General features: G+C 32.9%; 1 long non-coding RNA gene across 16 annotated transcripts; it reads left to right on the top strand.

Moving 5' to 3' along the window:
- On the top strand, window positions 5416–10813 carry LOC107609153. 16 transcript variants are annotated; one of them, XR_001613077.2, is made up of 7 exons: window positions 5416–5698; window positions 6551–7253; window positions 8297–8400; window positions 8696–8811; window positions 9082–9273; window positions 9392–9516; window positions 9967–10809. It is a non-coding gene; the product is annotated as an uncharacterized LOC107609153 (long non-coding RNA). The 16 variants fall into 16 exon arrangements; XR_002351421.1 differs by adding an exon at window positions 9612–9647 and having other exon boundaries at window positions 6551–8811; window positions 9967–10813; XR_002351427.1 differs by having other exon boundaries at window positions 6551–6659; window positions 7118–8811.

Raw genomic sequence — 11045 nt, 5'->3', positions numbered from 1 at the left:
ATTCTTGACTCGCCAATTTCCGCCACGTCAGCCGTGTAAGAGATGTATAATCAAGATGGTGGTTCGATGCTTTCGAGTTACGTATTCACACGAACCCAAGAAGAACACTAGTGGTTGTCAGGCACGCGGTCTTAGTAGGAAGAACGAAGATGATTGTCATGGGTCATCCCATTCATCAAGTTGAAGAATGAAGATACATCTTAGAGTTGAATCGAACACGTATTGAAGAGAAACAGTAATACTTTTATTAATCTATAAAACTCAGCAAGGCTCCTTCCCTCAACCTAGGAGGTTCAGAAACTCATACTGATAGAAAATATAATGTGAAAAATGAAATATTTGGCAGATCTACCAAAGATTATGTAAAATATCCCTTAAATACTAAACTAATGACTAAGGATTACATAAGAAGGGTAAAACAGTCTTTTTAGTGCTAAAATCTACTTCCAGGGCCCACTTGATGAGTGTTTGGGCTGAGCTTGATTGAGATCCACGTGCTATGAGGCCTCTAGGGCGTTGAACGCTGGCTAGGGGGTCCTCTTTGGGCGTTTGGACGCTGGTCTCCTCCTTGTGGGCACTGGACGCCTGGATTGGGGCAGGATGCTGGCGTTGGACGCCTGTTTTGGGCCTTCAATTCTGAAGCAAAGTATGGACTATTATACATTGCTGGAAAGCTCTAGAAGTCAGCTTTCCATAGCTATTGAGAACGCTCTATTTGGATTTCTGTAGTTCCAGCAAAGCTCTTTCGAGTGCAAGGAGGTCAGATCCGGACAGCATCTGCAGTGCTTTCTCTGTCTCGGAAATCAGACTTTTGCTCCATCTCCTCAATTTCAGCCAGAAAATACCTAAACACACAAAATCATAGTAGAATCAAAAAATGTGAATTTTACACTAAAATCTATGAAAACTTAATAAAAATTAAACAAAATATGCTAAAAACTATATAAAAATGATGCAAAAAAGCGTATAAAATATCCGCTCATCAAAGGGAGAGTAAATTAAAGCAAAAATAAAATTAAAAGGGTAGACATGGAGATCTCCAAATGGTAGGAACATTTAGAAAAGCTATAGAATTCAAAATTTTTAATTAAAGACACTATTCAACGTTGCACATTCTTCTTAGTTAAAAAAAAAAAAAAGAAACGTTGCACATTTTCTTACTCTTATGCAATATATATATTAGTACATAATATAATAAGAGCATTGAAAACTTAAAAGGAAAAGTGAGGCGCAACCTTAGATAAGGTCCATGGTTCGAAACATATTTAGACTATTTTTGTAAATTATTTCATAAGGCAGCTCCTCCTGTTGTGGTCCAACACCCTGCTGGTGTACCACACCATGGAAGCGCACAGGACATGTGTCCAACTTGCACCAGATCATGCCAAACCATTCAATTTTTGGCGAATTTAACCGTTGTTGATCGGGTTGTTTCCTATCCACTCTAGACACTAAACCAAATCGGCTAGACTACCAGTTTACCAATTTTTTTTTTATCAAATTAGCTGGTTCGGTTTGGTTTTGATAACAGTGCTCTCAGTCACTTGAGATTTATAAGCTACTACAATTTTATTTACAAGATTGTCTCTAAGATTGCATTTGATTCTGAGAATAAGATAAGATAAGATATTAAAAACAAGACACAAAAACAAAAGATACAAAATTTTATGTTATTGAATTTTGTTTAGTAATAAACTAAATATAAGAAATAACAAATTATGAAAGTCCAAATTACTCTCATTTTTTTATATAAAAAATTACGAAGAAAAATATAAAGAAAAAATATAATTATAAAAAATTGACCGGAATAAGAAAAAATAAAAAAATAAATTGTGTCTCTATGTGCTTTCTGTTCCTATCACGAAGGATACAAAATACACTAATTCAATGTCTTTGGATATAACGTCTGTATATGTGTTTCATTTGCCAAACATAATTCTGTGTCTTTGTATTTCTGTCTCAATGTCTTGTGCCTATAAACAAACATAACCTAAGGTCACGGTGGTCAGACTAAAATAAATTATAGACAAAATTACTTTACCGATGCAAAGTGATTTTATCAGAGGAAGACTCATTCAAGAGAACATAATCATTGTCCAAGAAGCATTCCATACTCTAATAAGAAATGGATGCAGATGTTCGCAAGACCTCAACATCAATCTAGATATGAACAAAGCATATGGCAAAATGGAATGAGACTTTTCAGAAAAGGTTATAAGGACTTTTGGATTTGATGACAAATGGATTAGATTAACAATGAAATGTGTAACGAATATGGAGTACCTATTCAAAATAAATGGCAACTTGTTAAAATAGATCCACCCGCAGAGATGACTAAGATAAGGAGATCCTCTTTCTCCTTATCTTTATATTATTGCATTAGAGGATTGCACAATTCTTATGGATACAACACAAAAAAGCGATTTATTTGTGGTATTAAACTTGCACCCACTCTTAACGTAACACATCTGTTGTTTGCAGTCAACAGTATTATCTTTTTAGGTAAAAAAGAGGAAGAAATCTACCAGCTTATTCAAATACTTAACACTTACACGTTAATCTTAGGACAAATGGTGGGTTTAGAAAAATTTGAAATTACTTATGGACACCAAATATCAATACAGACCAAGGTCAACATAGAGAAAATTTTGGGTATCCCAACTTGGGATGACCCTAAAAAGTATTTGGGGATCCTAGCGGCATAGGATAGGTTTAAGTGTAAAGCTTTAGAATAAATTAAAAAAAAGGTAGAAGAAAAAATAAACGGTTAGAAGGAAAAGTTATCCAATCAAAAAAGAAAAAAAATTCTTATTAAAGTAGTGTTCCAAGAAATCACATCATACACGATGAATGTGCTTAGATTTCCAAAAAAATTCTACAAAAAATTATGCTCCAAATAACTAAGTTTTGGTAGAGATCATCAGGCGAAGATAAAGAAATACATTGGCGGAGTTGGGAGAAAATGTGCATAAGCAAGAAAAATAGAAAAAATGTGATTTAAAGACTTTAATTATCAGAACACGACTAGCTAAATAATTTTGGAGAGTAATTCAAAATCCTAATGCTCTATGGATTCGAATTCTCAAAGCGTTATGTTTACCCAATAATGAGTTCTGGGATGCACCTAAGCACAAACAAAAAAGCTGTGTTTGGAAGAGTTTAATACAAGAAAGAGAGTACATTAAAAGAAATAAAAAGTGGTTCAGGGACAATGTCAACAAAGTTGATATTTGACAGACAATTTAATACATGACATGAATAAACCAATAGGAGAAAACAATAGAGGGGGATGGGACAGAGCTGTGCTATAAGGTGTCTTTCCAGCCCGAGTAAGCAACCTAATTCTACAAACTCCGGTAAGCAGAATTTCAAAAAATGATGCCTTTAGTTGGTTGTTTAGGAAAGATGAGAACTACACGGTTAAAACAGGTTATCATATCCTAAAAAGAGAAGAAAAAAGAACATTGGAGAACTAGGCATTATGAAAAAATAATCATAAGGAGCTTTGGGAAGAGCTATAAAAAAATGCAAACACACTAGAAAATAAAAATATTTATACAAAAAGCTGTCCACAACAAAATTTTGTTAAGGGAAAATTTGTACAAGAAAAAGATAATTACTAATCCAATTTGTAACGATCTAACTTTTAGCATGTCATGACTAATGCTAATCGCCAAGTGTTACTCATCGATTAACCTATGGGGCTCTAGACTCTGTGTTTAGTTATATAACATTGAACCTGTTGCACTCATCGTATGCGAATTTATATATTGTTATATGTTAGGGTGGGTTAGAAAAGCATATAAGTATAAAGTAATCACAGTATGGAAATAAACAAGTTGTAACACCTAATGACATTAAGGCCTCGTACAAATATATAGAGAGTAACATCAGTCATATAAATAATAAGATAATCTAAGTTCACACAGACTCTATTAATATCTTATATTATGTATAGATATTATACAGACACTTATGACCATAAGACATTCTAGATCCAGCAGGCCCATTCAAAAAGTCTCTAATATAGAACTCAGTGCTAACAAAAAACAGTAAAATTCTATTCCTCAAAAAAATGCTAACAAGTAGAGAAAAAAAATACTCTAGTCTTCATAGTTGCACATAGTAACGGGTGTCTTCTAAAACGCTAAAGATACTTAATAGTCTAGGTTGTAGCAAGCAACAACCTTAGCGTTTAGCAAATGCCACCGTCGGCTCTACCTGTATAGACAGTGAAAGGAAGGGGTAAGAACCTAAGGATCCCATCAAAATACTAACGAAGGAGACGAATCGTATATTGGTCCTAGGGCACAACTCTAGTGTTTTAGATCATTGTGTATTTTGTCGTGTTAACCCTAATTCAAGTTTTATTCTTCAATTGTCTATCCTAGTCTCATTTTTTCATTAACTAAACCATAATCTATCACAATACACATGTGGCAATAATATTAAAAAAGCACAAATTAATCACAAAATATATAAAGCAGAAAATACGCATAAAATACGATCATAGATAATATACATAGAGCACAAACACAGAGAAAATGCTACAAACAAAAATAATGCATGTCTATCAAACAAAAATTGTCGGTTGACTACTTACAACCCAACGTTACCAGTGGCGAAGCTCGAATATGGTTTTTCGAACTGCGTACATTCTGCATATGTGTCTAATGGATAAAGTCACGTACATTCTGACAACTAGTAATTATCACAAAGGTGGACGCTATAGTACGCTAACAATTGAAAAAATAGTACAAACTCTGTGAATATTTCCACTAACAATTTCAACCAAGCACTGGACAAGAGAGATGCAACCGCTACTCTTGTCAGGCATACACTAAAGGCGTACATTCTGAAATCTTAATGTTTCTAACCCCTTTTTTTAGTGTTAAACTTTTAATACATTGTTTCATTTTCAATGTGGGATCCTTTTGTTTCCAGTCTTTTAATAAATTTTCGTTTTTCCCTTCTCTTACTTTATGATGCAATCTTATTATAAATCTTTAATTTTCTAAGGGGACACTTGTGTCGTTAATCTTTTAATAAATTATCATTGTGTCCTTTAATCTTTTCTTAAAAAACTTTTATGCCTCTTTCCTTCATAATTTTCTTTTTGTTTCTATTGTATTTATAATATGTCCATCTTACCCTTATTATTCAATTCTTACTATCTTAACCTCACATTTTTGTCAAATAACTATTTTACACTACACAAAAAAGGGTTAAAATGGCATTGATATTAAGGCGGTTTTAAAGAACCGCCATAATATCGAAACATTATGGCAATTTTTACTGCTGCCATAATTGGTTTTATATATTTTGGCAGTTCTGGTGATTATGGCGGTTTTGAACTGCCGTTTTTACACGCATATAAAAAGAAAGAAATTGTAATCCCTAGGCTCATTCAACGCGAAACTGAAACTGAAACTGAAATGCTGTTTTATTTTGTTTTTTCTTTTGTGCTGTGGAGACGAAGATTCCGGCGAGAGGCAAGGCTCTAGTGGCTACTGACCTCAGCATTTTGATTCCAGAAGGCACCGATTTCTTTGTTTTTGTTTGGGTTAGGGTTTCAAAATTGCTTTTGGTGCTGATTTTTGGGATTTTTTGTTTCTCTGCAGCTCTATTAGGGATTTTTGGGTCTTCCGTTGAAGCATTGGATTAACGTTGGTGCGGGGGTGATTGACGACGATCTCAGGTCTTCTTTCGTAACTTTACCCCCCTCCTCTCTCTTTCTCTCTCTGAACTCAGATCTTCTATTGCTTACTTCTATTAAGGTGTTTCTCTGATCTCTGATCTCAGATCTCAGATCTCAGAAAAAACTGCTCCAATCTCAATTTCTCTATTTGCCTTTTTGGTTCTTTTTTGGTTCTTTTAAGCAAAGCTATAAATGAGTAATCTCTGTAGTTGTTTAGCTCTGCTGCCCTTGCTCTGTTCAATGTTTTTTGCATTAACTGAACCCTTGAATAAACCATGCTATATATGCTATATATGCTTTATTGAATAAACTTCCAGTGGTTTTTGTTTCGAATGGGACCGAAAGAAAGTGAAGAGGTTTCAAAGAGTATTGCGGTCCAATCACATTGAATGTAGAAAATTAGTTGACTCAGCTCAAAACAGATTAGTTAGAACAAAATTGATTATGGATGGTTGTGGTTTATATGTAAAAGAAGATTTTTTTTCTTTGAGAAAAAATTCACCACTTTTTTGTTATTTTGATGTGTGTATTGGACACTGGTTGAGCTGTTTCTTTGATTTTGGACTTGCTTCTTAGGCACTTGGAACCATTTTGTTTTGCAGATTGAGAACTAGTTTATGAGGCAATAACTGAACTATGTTTGCTCTGTTTTGCTTGCTTCTATTTGGTTCTCTTTATTTCTCAAGCAAAAGGAAGCAATTCAAGTAGTGTAAAGGTGTTATTCAAATTGTGTGTGTTTTTTCTTCTGAAGTTGATATGTTTTGCTACTCAATTTTGTCATAAGTTGTTGAAATATGAGTGATTATGTTGCAGTTTGTGTAGTATATTCTGATGGTGAGTTAGTCATGATAGGTCTTGGCATGCCTTCGCTCGCTTATCCGAAAATGCACTTATCAAAACTTTGCCAGCAATGAGCTTGTGAAATTGTTTCCTCCTAATCTTCCACTAGACTTACAGCAAGGTTTGCAGGTTTGCAGTTCATCACTTTTTTTCTCTTTGGTTCAACATCTGCATTTTGTTATCGTCAATTTATGTCTTAATGGTGTTTTGTACCGTCCTACAGCAATGTTTTGATCATGTCAATTTTTTGTTGTTGTTCTCCTATTACTGAGTTGTTATGGAAAACAATCCTAATATCCAGGTATTGATCTTATTAATCCACCGAAAAATAGAATATCAATTTTGTTCCTTTGTTCTTGTCAGGTTTGAAATTCATCACTTTTTTACTCTTTGGTTCAACCTCTGCATTTTGTTCCTTTGTTTTTCTTAATTTGATTCCTTAATGCCTCTGTTCTGTTATGGAGCTATGACCTGTTACTTTCCTAAGAACTTCAATCACTCTTCCTAATCTTTTTTTGTGTCTTAGATTTTCTGTTCTGTGTAACTGATAATGAACTTCATTTTATGATCTCCTTTCAGATTGATCAATCCTGTAGTTGTATCCCCCACTATTGCTGCTGTTGGACTTTCATTTTTCAGGAATGGTTTCCCAATAGTTGGTACATGTCTTGAGATTGGTGCAGTACAGATATTAGTAGTGGTTGTTTTTCCTCTTGTAAGTTGTTGAGTTCATCTTAAATTTTTATATCATTATTTTATTATTCGTTCAGAATTCCTGTGTGTATGTTCATTGTATTGTTTGTGTATTTTGCTAACACATGATGCATGTTTGCTATTCTAAACATGATGCATGTTTGCTATTTCTGCTGCTGTTCTCATTCACTAAGAGAGGAAGAGGGTTTAGGACTGTGGAGTGTGTCACTGCTCATTCTGGCTCTCCTGAAAGAAAGACTTGAAATGATTAAACACTGAATATTTGTAAAGGAATTCAGAAATCGTTATGGTTGTCCTTTGATATTATTTTTGAGGTCATTTTTTCAATAATTCAAATACAGAGAGAGAAAATACTTATTAATAAATGAACATTATTAAGACTAAGAGACTTGTCTTTATCCTAATAATATAAAGGAGAATTAGAGTCCTAGACAAAACTACCGTCAAAAAACTAAAAAGAAAACTAAAAGTGAAGGATAATATAATGGAAATTTGGTGCACTAATACTTGGCACTTTTTTTTTCTTTTTATTGTTTATTAGTAGTATTATTTTTCGGCCTTTAGAACATGGTGGAAGATATTGTATAATCCTAAATAAACACGACAATGCAAGAAATTAGAAAGTAGAGAGATTCGTTAATTTTTATTGCTAGTTGCTCTCATCATGATATGCTTTTCATGAGATTAACATTTATAATTTGTTAATTTTTTCCTTTTGTGTCCACTAGTATTAGCTTTTCCTAATAATCAAGTTACCAATTTTATTTGTTCACTGCTATTAATCATCACTGTATCTATGAGTTCCTAATTAAATTAGATATTTCACTAGCCGACACTATTTATGAATAATAATTTATCAAACTTAAAGGGAATAAGTTGAGGTTAGTAGGCATTCACTTCACTAGTTATCTACAAAAATAATGAGAAGGTTAACTAGCAGTCTTAGTAAGGATATTATTTCTAATATTATTTGTTATCTGCCTCTGCGCTGAAATCTTAACCACTTGTTCCATAAAATTGATCATCTTATGTTACTTTTTGCAGGGATCTTGATAACTCTAATCTATCTGAAAATTTGGTATCTAAACTTGAATGATAATGTTCTGTTATAACTAAATTTTGGGTTTTATTTTGTCCTTCTCTGTGAGGTAATGTAGGCCATAATTTCTTCTTCTTTTAATTATCTTTCTCTTTTCTAAAATTTAAATGCCACAAGTAGTACAGAGGCAACAATAAATATATATTGCTGCTATCTATAAGATGCAAACTAAGCAATCAGAGTTAGTAAACCATATTCAATTCTTAAAAACATTTAGTAATATTATATAGGATAAACAATTCTTAGAAATTTTATTATAGGAGATTGTAATAGCAGTTTTAGGATTGTACTATGAAATTGTAACACAGCTTGATTCTTATTTCTTTTTGCTTTTGATGCTGCAGTCCATGAAAGGATACTTAGGACATATGATGACTTTGTCTGGCCTGTTGATACTTCATTCATTGGTTGCTTCATTATTGATGTTGAATCTCTTCACTTGAAGATATGCCCTCTGAATGTGAGTTCCTATCCCTGAATAGTTTAACAATATTTGATATTGAAGTAGTTAAACAATATTTGATATTGGAGTTCCTGTTCCTGTAGTTTCTCTTCCATATACCCCTGGATGGTTACTAATTAAGTAGAATGATTCAACTCCCAAAATAAAATTCTAATCATATTTATTTTGGATATTTGATTGTCTCTTTATAGAAATGCTATGGATTCCTTCACTTTATTTGTAAAAGTTGCCTAAATTTATTTGTTTTTACACTGCTTGCGGTAGTAGGATCTTTACTTGGCTCGGTACTCTATTTTGTTGAGGTAATAATTTCACTACTTGAGGCAATTGTTTCCACTGATGGAAGACAAGAAGAACCTTACTTCACCTGATTTCTGAAAAGAACCCTTAGGAAAACTTGCAAGAGTCTTGGTCTTTGGTTTTCAGGTGGATGGACTTAAGTGATTGGTTGTCATACAGGTACTTACTTATGTATTTATCTATTTATTTATTTATTTTGTTATTCTTGATGTTCAATGTCATTCTATGTTGGAGTCAAGTGTTGCTTAGCCTTGATTTATTTCTGGTACCTTTTTAGGGCAACTGGAGATGATACTCGCAGTTTGTCCACCACAGCTTGCAAATGGACATATCTTGGTCATGCTCACATGCAGCATATCAATGATAAAGACTCCTGGGATATGGCTATGCTTTTTGGATCATGTATGAACTAAAAATTTTGAATCTTAAATTCTAATTAGAAATTCTAAATTATAAACTTTAATCTAAATAATTGATATAAAATATAATCTGATAAGATGCTCATTGAAGAAGTTCAGAGGCTGAGAGCTGAGGTAACTTTTGTTTCAATGTTCTACATGCTGCATTTGTGACAAAGAAACAGTTAATTATCCTGTTGAGATTTCTATAAATGAATATATTCCTGTATGTATCTCCAGCATTCAACTATAATTCAAATTTGTAAAATTTGTTTTTGCATTTTCCGTTAGGATAACTGGTCAACATTTAGCCCTTTAGGTTGCTTCATTTCATTCCTCTCATTCTGATTTTCCTATATCTGAGTAGCAAATTAACCAGTGCTGTTCACTTGCGTATTTAAAAAATATCTGACTGTGCATTTAATGTGTTCTCTTATGCATGTTCTTTTGATAGTTAAAGAGACTTGAAGAACAGTGTGAACTCAAAAACCATAAGATACAAGAGTGCCAACAGAAAATTGAGGAGAGTTGGTTTGTAGCAAAGGAGGAAGCTGCTAAGTCCAAAGCAGCAAAAGAGGTCATAAAAGCTTTGGCTGTAAAGGTAAGTTTTCTTATATTGTTTTTGTTTTGCTCATTTACACAAAGGCTTCCGTACAAGAAACATATGTTGTAGTAGTCCTTATGATATGGTCTTAACATTATATTAATTATCACCACTGCAGCTTCATACAATATCAGTAAGGTATTTGAATTGTTTTGAATATAAAGGATAAAATCATTCTGATTTAAGAAGCAGTATTCTCTTCATCTTATAATAACTGTTTTGAATTGCATTTGTAATCTAATGCAACCATTTCAATAAGAACCAGCTTTCAGGAGAGGTTTCTACAAATCTTTGTAAGAGATGAGTTTGGATAATGAAGTTGGAGTGTTGGAGCAAGAAACAAAGATGTTGGAGCAAGTTCCCGGGATGAAACTCACAGAAGAGACCAAGAAACCAAGGCAGGCTTGTTTTAAAGTTAATTACAAAAGGAGAAAACTTTTGGCCTCCAAATCTTATTCATCAACACTTAGCTAAGTTACTTGTCTTGTATATTCATATTCTAAGTAGTAAAAACAGCACTTATTAGATGGTTTAAATACATTATTAGATATTAACATAGTTTAGGAAACTGGATGGTAGATTTGACTGATTAGTGTTTATTGCAATGCTTGTATTTTAGTAAGTTTAGTAAGACAAGGTTTTGTACAGGAGTTATTACTTTTGATTTTCAATAATAAAAAATTATATATTGTATTAATATTTTGTTTATGAGTTATATAATATTTCATTTATGGATTATGATTTTTTCCTATTGTGAAATTTTAATCACAATTATTTATTTAACGCGATAAAAATGACGGTAAAAATTATTTTTTAAACAATAAAAAAATGTCAGTCAGGGTAAAACGGCGGTTCAAAAATGTCATTTTAACCAACCAAAACGCTACTGTTAGGGTAAAAATAGCGGTTCAAAAATGTCGTTTTAACCA

This window comes from Arachis ipaensis, chromosome B07 (genome assembly GCF_000816755.2).
Source record: "Arachis ipaensis cultivar K30076 chromosome B07, Araip1.1, whole genome shotgun sequence".
NCBI classification, from domain to species: domain Eukaryota; kingdom Viridiplantae; phylum Streptophyta; class Magnoliopsida; order Fabales; family Fabaceae; genus Arachis; species Arachis ipaensis.
This window is presented reverse-complemented; position numbering and strand designations above follow the sequence as displayed.